The sequence below is a fragment of the Pteropus medius genome, unplaced genomic scaffold (assembly GCF_902729225.1).
Source record: "Pteropus medius unplaced genomic scaffold, Ma_sr-lr_union100, whole genome shotgun sequence".
Classification (NCBI taxonomy): domain Eukaryota; kingdom Metazoa; phylum Chordata; class Mammalia; order Chiroptera; family Pteropodidae; genus Pteropus; species Pteropus medius.
Genome location: NW_024347791.1, coordinates 19,284,130 through 19,304,348, shown reverse-complemented (window position 1 = coordinate 19,304,348; position 20,219 = coordinate 19,284,130). Strand labels below are relative to the sequence as shown.

The 20,219-nt window shown below is 36.0% G+C and overlaps 1 protein-coding gene across 1 annotated transcript in view; it reads right to left on the bottom strand.

Moving 5' to 3' along the window:
* ELAPOR2 (endosome-lysosome associated apoptosis and autophagy regulator family member 2) overlaps nucleotides 1-20,219 on the bottom strand; it is a 299,011-nt gene that overhangs the window by 205,037 nt on the left and 73,755 nt on the right. Inside the window, exons 2-3 of the mRNA XM_039878221.1 lie at nucleotides 17,555-17,624; nucleotides 14,951-15,053 (exon numbers count right to left, since the gene is read on the bottom strand). The gene's annotated coding sequence lies outside the window, so the exon portion shown is untranslated. The remainder of the gene's footprint in view (nucleotides 1-14,950; nucleotides 15,054-17,554; nucleotides 17,625-20,219) is intronic.

The window sequence follows — 20,219 nt, the reverse complement described above, 5'->3', positions numbered from 1 at the left end:
TTCCACAGCTACTCTGGGAAAACATGAACATACTGGAATAGAATGAGGGGGGTATGAGAATGTGGACCAAAAATGGAGACAAGCCACACTGTTAATGACTTCCATGTTTCTCAGCAAAAATGCTCTCTCATGGTCTCTGTCGATATAGTTAGAATCTAGGGATGACAGATTTCCAAGTTATGGATACTTAAGAAATCATTACAAGAAGTCATTTCTTCTGTAATTAAAAAGAAAACTCAAGGTCTAATCTACTTTAAAAATAAATAATCATTATTCAACAAGCATTTTATTGACCAAATTTCTGCCTTGGTCGCTATACAGAGGAAGTGTAGTAGAACTCATATGAGAATAAATTAGATGTAATGATACAATAATCTTAGGAAATCCTTCAAAATTAAGTGGGAGGAAGATGTACAAATCAGGGAAAGATGAAAGCAGAACTGCTCATTAGGGTTAAGGAACTCAGACCAGTCATTTTATGTTGCTCCTTCCCAAGCCAACATTTATACACAGGTGAAATCAGGTAAAACTAAATTACATGCATTCTTCAAAATAATTAAATTGTTGAATATATTAACAATCATTCTATGTGAGAGAAAAACTGACTCAGACTGGCTTTAACAACAAAGGAACCTATGTCATCAAAGACTCAGTTACTCTCCACCTCTCCACTCTCCTTTGCACGATATAAGCTTAATCCTCAAGGAGTGTGTACTAGCCTTCCTGGGAAGCTTCAGAGTTGCTCTGCTGATTGCAGTAATATGGCTACAACAAAACCCACTTTACTTCTTATACCTCAACAGCTAGGACAAAAGAAATGTCCCCTCTGCCATTCTCCACAACTGAATTTTTTTCTTTACCTCTCCTTTAACAAGACAGCTCTGCGAGCGTCACCTTAAATATTGTGCTGATCCAGTTTTGTACCCATGTATGAAACAATCACTATGGCCATAAAGATGGGATACCTAGACTGGCTTAGGTCAGCATGGCCCACACACCACAGATGTGTGATGTACCCAGCTCTACATTCATAACCTCCAAGCCTCAATTATCAAACCATTTCCTCCCTCCTTAATGTTTAGTAACCCTTTTGGGAACTTTAAGGACATTCTGACAACTGCCTTCCATTAGGACCAACACGACCCATTAAAGAGATTCTAATAACATTGGACCTCAAAAAAGAAGGGTTTGTTATTTCAATCTCTACTCTCCCAGGATGTGTCTGTTCTCCTACATGAATTACCCTCCTCAGTGGCCAGATCTTCATACCAAGGAATCATGGGAGAGACTGTCCTTGTAAGGCCATATTTCCTCCAAAGAAATAGGTTTCTATTGGTTTATCTCTGTATAACTTGCACTTTGAACAAAACTTAAGGATCTAAATCTTTTGACCCAAAGAAAGTCAAGCATGTTCACTTTTAACCTTTGGGTAAGTATGACAAATAAAGAAAAGAAGACAAATCATAAATATACTACTAAATAAACTTCATTAGGTAAATATACTTTGTAACCAGCATCCAAATCAAGGTACAGAACACGACCTACCAGACCAGAAGTCTCCTCTTATGCCCCTTCCAGATACTTAACCTTTACCCACCAACACTAATCAATATCCAGTCTTCTAACACCATACATTGGTTCTGCTTATTCTGACTTTATCTAAATGGAATCACATAGTGTCTACTCTCCCCTGCCCAGTTTAACTCAACATTATACTGTTTTATGTATAGTTCCTATCATTCTTATTTATATTGTAAGAAATAAAAACAACTGGTAAATTTATCATTTCACTTAGAGAAATATACAGGATTGCTTTTCAAATTATATAAACTTCCTTCAAAGCTGTAGCACAAAGTTTGATTCAAGAGCTCCAGAAGCCCTTTAGGTAGTGAGATGGTAATGAGTGCAACTCATTCTGATCAGATCCTAACGATAAAAGCTAACATTTATTAAGTATAACCAGAAACTGTACTATGTTTTACATGAATTATTTTATTTAATCCCCATAACTATATGATGCTTTATATTTTATAGATGAAGAAACCAAGGTCTCAGATTACGAAACTTGTCTAAAGTCACTGAGCTAGTACATGTTACAGCAGTACATGTTTCTAAATATGAATCCAGAGTCTCTGGAGCCCATGTTCTTAGCCACTAAGCCATGCTCTTCTCTGAGACACTAAATGAAATAACACTTTCCCACCATTCAATGCAATATACATATTTATCTCCATTACACTACAAATGCTACCTTACATCAATAATAGTAATAAAAGGAAAAATATCTTAGATAAGTTTCCACTACTATAAAAAATACCTATAATTTCAAAGATAATATTTGATTAAATAAATCAACATGTTAAAGGACTTATAGACTTGGTTTGCATCCTATAGTGGACATATCTTCTTTCTTCCTCCTTTTTTTTTAATTAATTTATTTTTTATGGTGATAATCGTTAACGAAACCCAGTAAATTTCAGCTGTACACTTTTCTTCCTCCTTTTATAGTACCAAAGTGTTCATCTCAATATCCTTCTTCTTCTATTCATCCTGTGTGTTTTGTGGATATACACAGATGGGTTTAATCCAAATAGCACACCCCAACACCTGATCATAGTAATTAACTCAGGGAAGGGCATGCAATCCAATTCTGGTGGATGAAATAAGAGATATGTGCTGGTGACTTTTAGGAAGAGGGCATTCTTGTTCTTCTGCTGAAGCAACTTGAAGAGATACTCGATCCTTCTAGTTGGTGAGGTATGTGGACATGAGGCCTAGAACAGCAGCTGTTTTGCTATCATAAAGGAAGTCAGCCTGAGGATTACACCAAGACATGGAGGAAGGAAAAGCCAAGAGAATCACTGATGAGTGAAGAGCTCTGATAAAACTATGCCTGGGGATCCTCCTCAACTTTTCCATTGAAAATATTACATAACAAAGTTTCAAGACCATAATACCATAGCTATATGATGAATCTGTCCAATAGACCCTTGTAGTAATATCTTTCAACCATCATCCACTTAACTGCCCTGTTAAGAAACTAATGCTCTCTATTTCTTCTGTAAAATGTACCCACAAAGGCTCTTGTCACACTTCACAATCATGGTCAGTATTCTTTTCCTCTGTGTCCCGCACTTCTATTCTCGACAGTTGAATTATGTTGTCATCAAGTCAGTTGGGTTTACTCAAACCTGTATATTCTAGTTGGGCTTACTATTGTAAATATATAATTCAAATATATATCACAAAAATCAATGGAATATAAGTGAAAAAGCAAAGTCATTTCAATAAAAATTAAGTTAAATGTTTCAGAAATGCTAAGTAATAGAATTGAATCATACTGTCTCATTCACTTTAGTGACTCAATGAAGGTGAATGTCTAAGAACTATTGTCATTAAATTAGGCACCCCAAAATATAGGCAACAAAATTTTAATAACATAAAAGACAAGCACCTTAAAATATAGGCAACAAAATTTTAATAACATAAAAGCTTTCTCTCAAGTCATTTCACAAGTGGTTTAAGCTTTCTATGCTATTTTAAGGAAACAAAACTGAGAGGCATAAGTGATGATTCTTATATGTCTATATCATGTATGCCTGAAAAAGTTTACAAAATTCTAATCATGAGACCCATGTGCAAAAAAAAAAAAGAAACGCCATGACTCTATTCCAAAAATCTGGCAAATAAATATACATCGTTATATTGTTATAAGTTTGAATTACATATTTAAAATATTAATTTTTAAAGATTCTCTGAAAAAAAGCGAAAGAGAAAAAATTTGTAAGATTCAAGGTTTTAGCCACATGGTTGATTAGCTAACCACCTACCAGTCCCAGTGTGTCAGGCAAGAATGTCTCTCCTAAACAAGTAAAGCTAAATAGTGTACCTGTGTCCCAAGCAAATATCATGGACCCAAAATGAAATGTGGCAACAAAGTTGATTATAACAAATGAATCCAAGCTTATACTAGAAATGATGAATGATGATGGCTTATAAAGTCATACTGTTTTTTATTATAGGCCTAAGAGCTAGAATAATGTTTCTCTCATAATAGTTGATCAAAAAATTCTTATTAAATATTTTTCCTGAGATTATGCTGTTTTTATTGAAGACTGCCATTTCAGCAGCTGGACATTGCTCAATCATTGTAATGATAAATCATTCCTTATATTATACTCTAAGGGATCTGAAATTATTTCTTACCATTTTTTCAAAAAACTAAAGTACAAGATAAGGCCAACAAAAATATATCCTACTCATTCACTTCCTCATTCATTATATGTGGTCTCTTTTTTAGTCATTTGTCTTACCCAGATAGAATCTTTCTAATGAACTAATTGTTCTAATGTACTAAATGTTTTCATTTAATGTAATTAATATTGAACTATTTAACAACTACACAATGATTTGTCTGTATTTCCAGGAATGTCTGATTTCATTAATTATTATTACTAAAAGGTAAGCCGACATACAGATAATGTTACATTTACTGATACATACAAATTGCTGAAATTGAAGATTTTTTCTTTATTCTTTTTATCATCTATTTTATGTATTTATCTTTCCCATTTATTTATATCCATTAGTTAAATACTCAAGTTAAAATTTAAATTTCTAGGATAGATAATTTTCAAAGTAACTAAGATAACACAGAATAGAGTATAAAATAAATGAGTTTCCCTTAACACTAACAGTATAATTGCTATTCCTGATCACACTTTTGGCTGGTTATTTAGACTTATGAATATATTTGGACTTTATTTTCTTAATACATCATTATAATATATCTTTAAAACCTATATTTCTCAAAAGATTTAACCATGCTTCCTCTCTCCACCTCCTCATCCTCCACACATATTTCACAAACCCCTGGAATTTGGCTTCTGCCCCATCATTATCATCAACAATGAGCTCCATGTCACTAAATTAAACTGGTATTTTTCAATTCTTGTATTACATTACTTATCTCTCAAGACCTTCAACAGTTGGAGCAATTATACACTCTTTCTTGGATTTTTTGACTCTCTACTTTCCTGTGATCCTCTACCTTTCTAACTACTCCATCTTGTGTCTTCATTGCAGGCTTAATATCTTCTACATGGCCATTTAATACTGCAGTCCCCTCAATATTATTCCTAGACACTCTCTTCATCTCATTCCTCACTTCCTGCCTAGGAAATTTCACATACACACAGTAGTTAGAACACACCCTATTGCACCAGCCCTAGCCATGCAGATAGATCACAAATTTGTATCTGAGCCCCAGACCCAGTTATCCAACTGCCTAACTGTGGTAGACACAGTAACGCTATTCAGACCCCATCCCCTTTAAAAAAAATGGTTCATCATCTAGCCACAAAGAATGTGATAAGCTGACAGCCTTTGACTGTTGGCTCCATCAGGGTTCATCTCAGATTTCAAGATAAAGTCATATCTTCTTGGGATGTCCCCAAGGCAAAGATAATGGACAAAAGTAGTCGAATCAAAGCTTAGCAATGTCCACACAATGCAAGTCTCCTCTAACAGATATTCTTTGCTTCATAACTATCCATTGGGCTGACAGAGACTTTGCTTACTCTGCATCACGGTCTAATGGCTCTCTCTGCCCAATCCTGCTTCTTCCACTTTTCAGTCACAGATGTTACTCCTCAATAAACCTTTTAAACTCCTACTCCATCTCGGCATCTGCTTCCTGTGAACCAAATCTTTTGTACCAGAAGATGTGCAAGAAAGCATATTTGAATAAACAGGAGTGAATACAAAGAGTGAAGATCTTTGTAGCACATATTAACACCCACAAGAAAGCACCAACTATGGAATAAGCACTAAACAACTTAGACAGAATGAACCAATTGGTGATGTTAGCCAGACTTTATCAGCAACCACTCCAGTGCTGGCAAATAGCACTTGGTAGCAAATGGACAATACTGGATTCCTACCTTGAAAGGCCCAACATTTCTTTCTCGTAGGAATAGACACCAATTTTTAGGCATGGAATTTTTTTTTCTTTCTTTTTTGCCCTTGAGGACTGAGTTAGCACCACTATGCCTAATGCATAGGCATGCAATCTCACACAACATAACACCTGACTAGGGAAACCACTTTACAGCAAAGGAAGCATGAGAGTGGGCCCATGAACATGGAATACACTGGCCATATCACATGTTTCACCACCCAAAAGTCATCAGCCAAGTAGAAGCACAAGCTTGGAGGCAATATCCTCTAAGAATAAGGCACGTTTTTCTAAGATGCAATATATGTTTTGACTCAGAGATCAAAATGTGGAAGCAGGAGTGATCCCACTTTCTATCACTCTTAAAGACACATTGGTGGCTTTGTAGCTTTCCATCTTCTTAACTCTGGGTTCTGCAGGGAACACACTCTTACTAGGCAACACAGCAAGGATCTTATTGAACTAAAAGCCACAGATGCCACCTAGGCTCTTGGGGCTTCTTGTGTCAAGTGACCAGCGACATGGAGTCATAATCTCATCACAGGTAAATGACCATGATAAGTAGGAGACATAGGGCTCTCTATGACACAATCACAGCAAAGAGGAGTAAGTGTGAAATTTAGGGAATCCAGTTGGGTGCCAACTGGTTTCTCTAACAGTTGTCACTATAAATGGAGAAGTGTAGCAATCCTAGCCTGAGAAGAGTACTATTACCAGTAACTCTGACCCCTCAGGAATGAAAGTGGGGGGGGTCACACCATCAGGTAGCTCACCAAGACCAGCAGAGATGGAAGCTGCAAGATGGTTCTAATGGAGACAAGTAGGGGAAGAACTGAGTGATCAAATGACAGGCATACTAAATTCAAAAGAACCAGCACTATATGGGTCAGTACCATATTTATGTTGCAAATAACAATTTACTTTCAGTAAAAGAAGCATCTTTCTCATTGTCTTATTAATTTGAACTTTATCAGTTTTATTTATTTTTTACATTTAACTTATAAATTTACTTTGAGGTTATGAATGTTCAAGATCTATATGCATAAGGAATTTAAATCTAGTTTTATAGCTATATTTATAAAGTACTATTTGTCATCACTGGGGGTTTATAGAAATTAATTTCCTCGAAAGGAATTTGTTTGTAAATTACTGGGGTTTGAGAAACATTACACAACATTAGCGCTTGAGTCTGGTACCTTGGATGTTCTCTGAATCAGAATACAGTCAGCTTGGCATCTGAGCTAACACAGCTTTCCAGAGGAAATTCCATGCCTCTGGGGTCAGGCCAAAAAGGCCCAGTGGGCAGGCTTGGTCCACTTTCTGTCCTAGTGAGCTTTCCTGATCCTAGCATAAAAAATAATTTGTGACACTTTGTTACCACTGAATGACTGTTACTCAACATGAAAAGTTTAACTTTCTCAACATGAACAAAATTAGAAGTGATATGTTCTTGCAGCCATCCCACATGAATCTGTTTCTCTCATCTTAATGTTTAAGAGTTTCATTTCATTTAACTCATTTCTGACAGTAAACCTCAGTGTATTCTCCCATATAAATTGGAATGCAATCCTTTCAAAAATTCAAATAATGCTATAATCATCAATGAGTTAATCCATCAAATACTCTTTTGCACTTAGATTATGAGAAACTGAAGCCTAAACAATTTAATTATGGTCATAAAATATCACTGAATAGTATGGCAACACAGCCAAGCTAATTATTTTGGCAATCTACAAACAAACCGTACAGATATGATGCTGAAGAGATTGTGTGGTAATCTATATCACAATGATTAAAACAGCTGTGCGTGTTGATTCAGATATTTCCATGGAGAAAGGCTGGAATAAAAGGAAATAACTTAGGTTTTGCTTATGAATATAGAATCAAGAATTTAGCAAAACACAGGGGAGGTTGCCTAGATTAAGTGAACAAACACATTAATTTCCTACTTTCTTACCTAACTTTGTGAGAAAAAAATCCGAGCCACAAACTGGCAGAGATCCTTGCTAATAGAAATACTTTTAATATCAAGAAGAATAATGAAATTTAGGATCCATGTAGACAAAATAGAGTGGGATCATCACACACGGCTCCTTTTTTCCAGAAACAAAACGAAAAAAATAAAGAAAACTCAAAAGTTATTTCAGGCAAATTGGTGTCTGAACTCTTTTCCTAAAATAAGTAAATAAATAAAATAACATTAAAATAAAAATTAAAAAAGAAACAAAACTTTCAAAGCACACCTGTTAGGAAATTCTTTCTTTTATCTAATATGTAGTCATAATATCCCTCTGTTTCCTGCTGATATGCTTATCCCAAAATGGAAGCAGGAAGGAAACTGAAAGTACATGGATAGTGGCATGCCATTGATATTGACACACTTGATTAACTGAGTTACACAGACTAGAAATCTGAAGAAAATGCGCTCACATGCAAGGCAGAGTTAGAGGAAAGATGACTAGGGAAGAGTGACTAGCTACTCATTCAGCTGCCAGCAGGGTGGCATTATCTTGGTAAATTCCTCACAGGCTTGTCAGCTTTGAAAGCTCATAAACCTGATTTGTCAATACACTATGCAGCATCCCACTAATCCAGCTCACAAAGATTGATATATAAAGTCAAATTCAAGTAACTAACTTGCAAAGGAACGTGTTTACTGCCATTCACTGCTATGCTCACCTTTCTTTACCTACAAGAACACTGTATGGGAAGTTAAATTATAATCAAAAAGTTTCTTGTTATTATAACCTCAGAATGATTGGTATCAGTTCTATGCTCTTTCTGGGCCAAGGTCTCCTGTCCTAGGCCCAGAGAATTTTTGCCTCTGTGATCTTTGTTTTTCTGAAATTTCACGGATAGTGAAGCCTCCACACCATCTGACTGACATGTTCTTTCTTTAACTACTAAATATATTCAGTCAGGTTACAGTTCAATGTTAATTGCTGGGCAACCATTCTTCCTCTTCGGAGATTTTGCTACCCTGTGATCCTTCTGAAATTTAATTCTTAACAGACAATCTACAGTCTTACTTGAGAAGAAAAGTAGTTTACCTTCATCCCCAAATATTTGCAACACACAGTAATCCTGAATTTCAAACATTCCTCCATCTTTAGCCTTCTCTCACGTGTCTACAAAGTGTCATCTGGACAAAAGACTGTATTAAGCAGAAGGACATTTGTAAGAGAAAAGGAGATAACTGAGAAGCATTAGTACTTGGATATGGGATACCAGTTTATTTTAGCCATAGTCAGTGCCCAGACCAACATGTCAGAAATTCAGAAACATATATGGGATGAAAGTAAGGATACAAAAACCAAGAGTCAGAAACTAGAAAAGTGAAAGAAGTCATAGTTCGTAAATAGTGAAACCTAGAACATAGAGGCTGTCAGGGTGCAGGCAGGAACCAAGAATCAGAGTATGTCTAGGGCTGCCCCATTGGACATTCCAGGGGCATCTTTCATATCACTCTCTAAATGAATGGTGCCTGCTGGGGTTTTGACATGTACATGCATAGTATTTACAGAGGCCCTGGACATAAGAGAAGGATCAGAGGCCCAGATTCTCAAGAATAAGGAACTAAATGGAAGGGCAAAACATGCAGGACAAAAGATGTGAGTGCACTGCACTAAAAGGCCTTTAAAAAACAAATACTATCAGTCTTAGAGAGGTTTTCTATAGCTCTTCCAAGATAGAAAATACATGACAGCAAATTGAAGCAAATTACATACTCTCTTGAAGTGAGGAGAGGTAGGTGGGGAAAATGGTAAATCCCAATAAGAATAGTTGTTTATAGTAAAGATTTCATTCCAAGTTTCATCCTTGACCTATGGTGACATTTCCAAAATTATATTCTAATTCAGCTTGATGTACCACTGAAAAAAAGCTTCAGTAACCAATATTTGAGAAATGAGTACAATGTATTCCCCTAGTGGGAATTTATAATTCTAAATAATCTATAATTAGTCATACATGAAAGACTAGTTTATTTAAAGATGAAATTTTTTTACAACATTAATATTCTGTAAAACACACTTTAGGAACAGGCAATTACTGTCTTGTGAAATAACTACTTAATTCTACTTCAGAACTGATAGTACATTTTGGTCTAGAAAGACTATATTCCTAACCAAACAAGATGAAGAAAAAGAGATCAGGAGAAGTGTGTCATTTGGGAAATGGTTTGGGCTGTTTTAAAACTGAGGTTCAATTATAATGGCTTAAATTCATTAGGATCGCAATCTCTCCTCTGTCTCTTATCCTCTCTCTCTCTCTCTCTCTCTCTCTCCTCTCTCTCTCTCTCTCTCTCTCTCTCTCTCTCTCTCTCACACACACACACACACACACACACACACACACACACACACACACACACACACACACATATTCTGGTGGTACACAGTTGAAGAATGCTATGTTGTCCTACAAAGTCATGAGAAACTTACATTCTTTTTATTCTGTCATCCTTATTTCATGGCATCCATACTCTAAGTTACATAATGGTTGCCAGGAAGAAAGGGCAAGCAAGACAAGGCATAAAATCCTCTCTGCCAAGCTGAATCAGCCCACGACTTATTTTTTTTAATTGAGTTAAAATGAACATACAGTGGAATGTATAGGTCTTATACGTAAATTTTAGTAGGTATACTATATAGGCAACACCCCAGTTAAGAGATAAAATATTTCTATAATGGTAACAAATTACTTTGAATCTCCTTCTACTTAATTCTGATCCTTATAGGCGGCCACTGTTCTGGTTGATTGTCACAGCTTAGTTTTGCCTGTTTTTGAACTTCACATAAATGGATTCATACACAGTATTCTTATCTGTGTCTAGATTCTTTCATCTCAATGTTTTTGAGATTTATTCATGTGATAGCATATATCATTAGTTCTATTTTTTTTTATTTTTGCTAAGCAGTATTCTAGTGTATGAATATGCCACAATGTTCATGCACTCTTCTGTTGGTATACATTTGTGCTGTTTCCAGCTTTGAATTTTTATGAATAAAGCTACATAACTATTCTTGTACGAGTCTTTCTGTGGAAACATGTATAAATTTCTGTGTACTGAGAAGCCTAGGGAAAAGCAACTGTTCAATAGTAATGACCACACCTAGTACCCAATTCTTGATTTCTGAATACTGTTCTCCATTAAAAGGGAACCAGAGCTTTTTAGAGAAATGTCTGATCCAAGGTGCAGGGACAGGGAAAGTACAAGATGAGCCTGGAATAAGATGTTTGTTTGCTTGCTTATTTACTTATTTACTTAAGAAATAAAAATTCAAAATTTTATTTTATAACCCATAAAATCCATGAAGAAAGGAATTGATGAAAAGTTGGATATTTACAGTCCTCCCCCTGAAAAGTTATTAATTACAGTGAGAAAAAGTAACTTTATGGTGGAAAAAACTGACAAGCACCACCTTCGTCAAGTGCTTACAGTGAACATTACCAAAAATGTATACCTATATAGTCAACACCCCAGTTAAGAGATAAAATACTATATAGTACGGTAGGTAAAATAATGCCCCCTGCACAAGATGTCTACACTCTAATTCCCAAACCTGTAATATTCTCCCTTCAATAGGACAAGGGACTTTGTAGACATGATTAAGGATTTTGAGATGGAGGTGTATCCTGGATTATCCAGGTGGATCCAGTGTAACTACAAAGATCCTTAAAAAATGGAAAAGGGAGGCAGGAGAAATCAAAGAAGGAGACAGAATGAAAGCAGAGTTCAGAGTGATATGATTACTGGTTTTGAAGTTGGAAGAGGGCTATGAGCTGAGGAATGCAAGCAGTCTCTAGAAACTAAAATAGAGAAGCTAGATTCTCCCCTAGAGACTGCAGAAGTAATGCAGCCTTGCTAATACCTTCATTTTAGTCCAGCAAATCCATTTCAGGCTTCTGATCTCCAGAAGTATAAGATAAATTTGTGCGGTTTAAATCCACTAAATTTGTGTTAATTTGTTACAGCAGCGAAAGGAAATGAATACGAGATGTATCAAAATCTTGTGCCACCTCATAGGATGTGAGAGAAAATTAGCATTACTTTCTATATTTCTGACAAAGGCACAGAATCTAAATTTAGTCACAAGGACACATTAGACAAACAAAAATGATAGGACATTTTATAAAATAATTGGTCTGTAATCTTCATTATTGTCAAGGTCATTAAAGTCAAGGAAAGACCAAGGAACTCTTTCATATTGAAGGAGACTAAAGAGAGATGACAACTAAATGCAACACTTGATTCTGGATGGGATTCTTTTTCTATAAAGGTGAAATCTGAGTAGGATCTGAAGATTAGGTAGTAGTAATATATTGATTATGATTATGTAGGAAATGTCATTGTAGAAAATACACACAAAAGTATTCATAGGTAACAGCGCATCATGTCGACAACCTATTCTCAAATAGTTTACAAAAAGTTAATTATACTGTACTTGCAACTTTTCTCTAAATTTGAAATTGATCCTGTTTTCAGTAAAAAATAAAACTAGAGAGAAAAACCCTATATACATAGATTATATTTAAGTCTTTGGAACCTTATGAATAAACTTTCTAGCGTGAATTAACTTGCCCAAGGACAGGTAACTAGTAGGTAATAGAAGATAATATTAAATGACAGATGCAAACTTCTGGCCCAGATTTATAAAGATTTTTCCCTGCAGAAGACAGTTCTTTTACATTATCTGGGGTCAGTTTAAATTATGTAAAAAATTTCAGATGTTTCTGTTTTCAAAGTTGAGTTTAAATCCAGTCTCTGATATATCAAAGCAAGTACATGGAGATCTTTGATACCTTTGGCTTATGTTGTCCATATCCAGGTCTTAGGACTGATAGGGAGAGACTGGGGATGTCAGTGGGTGGGACTTGGGGAGTGAGAGATGAGAAAGAAGGGTGTTTTCTTCAACTTAAATCTGTCTCTGCTTTTCAGAACATTCTTCCCACCTTCCAATTCTCCCCAGATAAAAACCCAACATTAGGGATGGGTACCAAAATGTTTGGAGAATGTAAAGAGTTTTGTGGGAGAAAAAGAAAACCATTATATTTCCTTCTCTGCAACTAAGAAAGTAGAATGACATAGCCTACATGTCATTATATATTTTTTCACATATTGTAAAAACTCAATTTCATCATGACTTTCTCATATGAATATTTAAAGTGTCAGTGTTTCCAGTATTTTCTGAATGCATTCTGCAAGATCGTGGTTCTAATTTAAAATTCCATTTTTGTCAACAGCTCATCCAAGTAATGACAGCTCAAACAAGCAGCATATGTTCTTCATTCATTTTTGTCTCAAATAATTATTTGAGAAAGCAATTATTAGTTACTAATTTGTCAAAAGATATTTTTATTCATTTATTTAACTATCGAACCTATAGTCTGGTACTATTAAGGTACTGTGACACCTTATAAGTACACTTTTGTTACATGAAACTAAATCTCCACTTTTCTCCCTCTCTTCCACAGTCTTCTATCTCTTCTGAACACTTTACTAGTTCTTTCCATTGCATTCTATCATTCTCTGTTCAATTGTAAAAACTCTCTGCATCAGCGAACCTTCCTAAAAATATTTTTTTGTTATAATAACATAGTCAATATCTGACTTTTCCCTGATATCTTTAACCATGAAATCTGTTATAACAAGATAATTCTTATTTTCTCCAATGCATACGAAAAAAGGGTTAAGCCTTTCCTTACTTCCCACCCCTTTAGTTGTCCTCATGCAACTTCCCCTTTTGCTTTCCAAAGCCTTAAGCCACCTGCTGCTTATACTTGTGTAGCCTAGCTTTCTAGGCTACATCAGCCTATGATTGATGAGGGTATGTCAATAGGGCACAAGAGACAACTGAAATAGCTTCTAGTTACTAAAGTTGGAACAATTTCACCAACAAAATAAAAAGCAGTATTGAATTATAACCTAAAGTATATGATAAAGGCCCAAAGCCAAATATATGATAAATGCCCATGAGTCCTACTGATACAAATAAATCATTGAATAAATTCATAAATAGAAAAGAAGAAATAGATCTCCCATATAGAGTATCTCCAAATAATTTATGTAAGTACTCTACTCTCAAGAACGGGGAGAATAACGCCCCACTCTGTAAGTGTGGGCTGAGCATAGTGACTTCCAAAGAGTGTGTTGGAGGTGGGGGTAGGTATGTTGGCAGGAGGGTAACTTTAGAGTGAAGAAATCTGACAAAATCTACCTCAACCAAGTGATCAAGTTTCACATTAACAGCAAGAAGTCATGTGGACAGTATATATTTTTGATATGATGAAACTGGCACTTTGCCTCTGCGGTCTTCCTTCCAAAAATCCATACTTAAGTCTAATACTAAGAAAAACATCAAATTCCAATGGAGGTCATCCTACATAATTTCTGACCAGTATGCCTCAAAACAGTTCAGGTCATTAAAAAAAAAAAAAAACAAGAAAAGGAGAAAATATCACAACCAAAAGGATTCTAAGACACAACTAAATGTAATATGGTATCCTGATGGGATCCTGGAACAGAAAAAGAACATTAGGTAAATACTAATAAATCTAAATAAAGTATGGATTTTAGCTAATAATACTGTATCAATATAGGTCTCTTGTTTGTAACAAATATAACACATTAATGTAAGATGTTAATAACAAGGGATACTGAGTGTAGGGTACATAAGGACCCTGTACTATCTTCTCATTTTTCTATAAATCTAAAACTGTTCTTAAAATTTTTTAAAGATAGTTTAGGGCTACATGTAAGATTGATCTCTAAGTCTTTGCCCTTGCTTCCTCACTGTATACTGATTAAATGTTCAAACTTCTTAGCTAGTATCTAAGCACCCAGCAGGTTGCAAAATATTGTCTCCTGATAATTTATAATTCTTCCTACCAAGAGGTGAAGTCTTTTCTTCCAACTCATATATGTGCTTGGTCAATGACTTGCTAATGTGAAACAACTAGAAGCTTAAAAAATGCTTGAGCATTTAGTCTTACCTTGTTTGCTGCACTTGGAACATTGCTGCCACGTGAACGAGCTCAAGCCAGAAAACTGAAATGACAACATGGAGTCTCGAAGTGAGCCACACCAGCCATCAACCTATAACATAGACATGTGAATGAGGCCATCCAGTCCCAGTTGGTTTTCTAGCTGACTTCAGCTGCATGACTAAACATGAAACAGCAGAACTGACCAAATGCTACCAGTCCCAATTACCAACCCACAGTGAACTTAATCTGTTTTAAGATACCAAAAGTTGGGGTGTTTTGTTACACAACAAAGCAGCAAAGACTGATACACCCCTCAATGACCCTACCCCACCCAAGTCACATTCACGATTTTGTTTTCCAGAATTCCCCTATGTTCCACTTAAATTGCATGGTTTTTTATTCCCTAGAAATTCTTTGCACTTTCCCAAATATTGCCTCACAAAATTTTCCTCCACCTGAAGTCCCTTTATTCTCACATCTCTGCTTAAGGATCGCTCATCTTCCCCTTCTAATTTCATAAATTTTCATAAATTCATAAAACCCAAAAGTTTCATAAATATGAAGAGGGGGAGAAAATTTGGTTCAACAGAGTCCCTCTTAGAAAGTGCAGAGCATTCTCAAGAAACGCTTTGGTGTGAAGGGCGAAGGGCATTGCATGGATTAAGATATGGACTCAGCTGTAGAAACAGAAACCCAAAATATAAATAAATTAAGGAGGAGATAAAAGTTTCCCTCTCTCCCATGTAACATTCAGGACATAATCACACAAGGACAGGTACAGGGACTCTATCGTGTCAGTCCATCTTATTGCGCTAGTATTCCTGTTGCCCTAGTCTGCTTAGTTCAAGATGACTCATTACCACTACATCCACACTCCAGACAGAAGGCACAGGGAAAAGTGAAAAGAAGGGAAGGTTCATTCCTTTGGGGTGGGGTGGGAGGTGGGAACAGATGTACACATCAGTTCTGCTTACATTGCATTAGCCAGAGCGATAGTCATATAATTATCCCTGGCTGCACAGGAGTCTAATAAAATGTAATATTATCTTGGTACTCAAATATTCTACTATTACTATAGAAGAAGGGAAGAACAAATATGGGAATCAGTAGTAGTCTCGGCCATTAAGTAAGATCAAGTATATTTTAGCCTGCTAAAACACTATTTATAAGGCAAAGAGGAACTGGCTTTTTTCCTGAGAGGTAGGATAGAGAGTAGAAGAGGAAAGAAAAGCCAGGAAAATGGAAGAAGGCTATGACCCCTCCCTGGAACTTTTAACTCTCCTATAAAGCCTCTAAATTCCTGGAATGTGAAGCCTGTGGTAACAGGTGAACAAAGTGATTCTTCAAGGCAAAATACAGTATATGCTTGGATGAAATAATTAGAGTAAGAGAGAGTCATGATAGTGTAAAACCCTGAGTATGTGAGGGTGACCATGGAAAGCTTTGAACATAACAGGACTTTGGGCAGTTGAGGCAATCATACATAGATTTCATGGAACAGGAGATAGGAGGCCCAAGCTGACATGTGAGTACCACCGCAGTTCCTTTTAAAATCCACAACTTTTAAACAAACAAGGGTGCTAGAAGCAGGATTGAGCATAAGTTAAAAAAAATGGTTTCTTTTTTTACAAAATCAGTATAGAGTCTCTAATTACTCTACTTATAGCTACTATAAAGTTAGCAATTTGAGAGAGCTTTTAGTTAGGCTTAACATAGTGTTAGTTTTAGCAACTGAAAATAGACATGAAGTATGAATCACTTTCTTACTGAAATGTAGGCTAAATGTAACCATCACAGATTTCAAGAATTTCATCTCAATTTCTTCTCAGTCACATTTTGTGTACTGACACTGAGACATCAGTAAAGGAAACAGGATGAACTGGCCAATTTCTGTCTTTCTGAAAGAGCCAAATGGACTATTATAGCTTATGTTGGTGGAAACAGCACAGCAGATGGACAACTGTGTACTTCAGGCCTGATCATTGCTGAATAGATCTCATCATGAGTAGAAGCTCCCATGTAGAAAGTTTATTTAGAAGCAAATAAGCCTAAACCAAGAGTCATCAAGAAGTCCTACATGAGCTTCCACATGTCATTTTTCACAGAAAGTGATTTTTCAGATATTGACCAGATACAACACAAGATAGCCCTCTCAGAAGAAACTCTTTGTTGAACAAGTTAGTTCTGTCCTTCCTATGCAAGTTGTGGGAGAACAGAAGTTGAAATGTCTGGTCAGCTAAGAAATGCAGAACATGACTCTATCTTGTTTGAGCTACTGTTTGGGCAATTTTTTTTGCCCAGATTCAGGTAAACTCTATGTTACTAATTACTGACATGTAGAATTCAGATAATTTTTATAAATAGTTCATGCTATTAGTAATGTAATAAATATGGGAATATATATTATGCTCAGAAAACATTCTTTTTCTACACATACTATGGCTTGCAAGTGCTGGTATCAGTTATATTTTAAAATATGATGAAAATAATATGTAGTAAATTTTTTCAGCTTCTAACATAAAAAATTTACAAATCCTAATCTTTTTAATCCTTTTATCTCCTGTGAGAGGGGGTAATTTCCAGGTACATGTTTCCTCCAATCTCCATTACCTGTGGTATAATGTTGTAAATTGGAATTCTAGTCCTGGGTATCCATTCCATATTTCCAAAACTCCAAAATCTATCACACACACAAAAAAAGAGAGAATAATAATGAACTATAACATGTATACATACTTTGTGCAAACTTTTACAAATTACAGAAAATCAAATACCACTTAATATAAATGCTATATATTAATTATTCCTTTAGTATAATACTTTTGAGCTATTAATGGGGTGCTGTTCCTTACAGCAGTTTCTTATGCCTATTATTCTTCTCCCACCATAAACGGAGTTTTGATAGTTTTTATATACACTACCTCAGAGGAAGAACATATATACAAGCTAAAACAAAGAAGTGAATTAAATTTTTGAATGGACTTTTATAACTTTATGTGATAGAATTAAAATCCAGAGCCAAAACTATGGAGAAAAAAAAGGCTTTGGAGCTTCTAAAACTTTTCGTTTAAAAAATAAGGGTCTACACCCTGTAAGACAGAGTTTCTATCATGGACCAGAACATAGGGAGAATGGTAAAAGCAGTTTTCATAACCAAAAGGAAATAAAAATTTTGAAAAGCTAACGAATGCTAGTGGGTACTTGGGCAGCTCCCCTCCACACACACCATATATGCTACTCCCTTCTTGGCATCAAAATCCTAGGTCTGGGGGAAAGGAATAGAAACCCCAGATAAATCTGTGGAATTACAGAGAAGAAGGGAATACTTTTTTCCAAGGTTTAGTCAAAAGACTCCATGTTTTGGTTAGCTAGTGCTGAAAAAATAATTACTTTAAAACATCGTGGCTTAAGACAACAATAATCATTTTATTATTGCTCAGAGTTTCTGTGGATCAGGATTTGGGGATAAGCAGTTCCAGCTTATCTCCTGGTCTCTCGTGCCATTGTAATCAGGTAATGGCTGGAACTATAACAATGGATGGAGGGTGTCCACAAATCCATTTGAAAGGTGGAGCCCCATCCCTATCCCCTTGAATATGGGCTGGCCTTAGTGTCTCACTTCTAACGAATAGTGTAAAATAGAAGTGACAGTGTGTAACCTCTGAAACTAGGTCATAAAAGACATTCAGCTTCCTCCTTGCTCTCACTCTTGTATCACTTGCTCCTGGGGAAATCTCATGGAAAGTCCTACATGGCAGGAATTTAGGCCTCCAACCAATAGCCAGGGATGAAGCTTCTTGCCAACAACCTGTGAGTGAGCCATCTTAGAACTAGATTTTCCAGTTTCAGTCAAGCCTTCAGATGACTGAAGCCCCAGATGATACTTTGATTGCAACCTCATGCAAGTCCCTAAGCAAATTACTTACCTAAGCTGCTCCTAAATTCCTGAGCCACTGAAGCTGTGAGGTAATAAATACTTGCTGTTTTAAGCCACTACATTTTGGAGTAATTTATTATACAGCAACGGATAACAAATATGGAGGGGAGGCTGAAGAGGCTAATGGCTCTCTAGTCATCCTTCTCTTTTCATATGGTCTCAGGGCCTCTCCATGTAGTTATTCTGAATGGCTAGTTTGGGCTTCCTCACAGTATGGCAGCTGATAACTGCCTATATGTTGGTTGCTTCCTTGACGGCTGATAGGCCTCTCATGATCTATTTTCCAAAGTCACATAGCACCACTTCCTGCATGCTCTATTGGTTAAAATAAGCCACAAAAGCTATCCAGCTTCAATGAGAGGATTAATAAATATCCACCTCTTAATAGGAAGAGTGTCAAAGTTATACTGCATGAAGAGCATGTTGGACAAGAGATATTGTTGCATCCATCTATGGAAAATACAGTATCCCACATTTAGGCCAAGTGCCACACCCAATTGGGCACCTGAATAGTAGATCAGCAGAGTTATAAATTTAGGAGTCATCAGTGTATAGAGAGCAATTGAAGCCATTAGAGTGGATAATAATCATTTTGGAAGAGAGGATAGAATGAAAAAGAGATGTAGGCCTAGGAGGTCACTGTGAAGAGCTCTGCTATTTAAAAGACAGGCCAGCTAAGAAGAGTTTAGAGAAGTGGGAAGAATTCCAGAGTATTTGAACTCAAAATCAAGAGAAAAAAAGAGTATTCAGAGAAGGAAGAGGTGGTCATTTCAGAAACATATGCTGCTAAAATATTAAGTTTATAATAATAGAATATTATTCACTGGATTTAGCAACGTGCAGCTCATTAATGATCTTCAGTGGCTGCACTGGAGGCAGAAACCAGACTATAGTAGTTGAAAACCTAGAAGAGGGAATAAAAATAACCCTGAGAGGGAGATGAAATCAAAAGCACATAAAAAAAAATTAGCCTTGAATAAGAGAAGAAACTTCTCTAGGATTGGAGGGAAGGAGTTCAAGATGAGCACAGATGAGTATATAAATGGGGGCTGGGGAGGCCCCCACTTATATAGCCATGAGAGGGAGTTAATGCTTTAAAGTCTCTGTGAAGGTCATTTGTTGAGAGAGGTAGAATGAATAATTATCAGGATCGGAGGAGCACTCTTCAGGCTTGTTACCAAAAAAATGACAGATTTATTTTTTACAAACCTGTATGCATACAACTGTGACTTAAAAAACTTCACTGGGATTGAGTTTTACCTTTTACTTGTTTAAATAACAATAAAAACAAGTGAAATCAATCACTCTATTTCTATTTAAAATTTAATAAAAATAAAA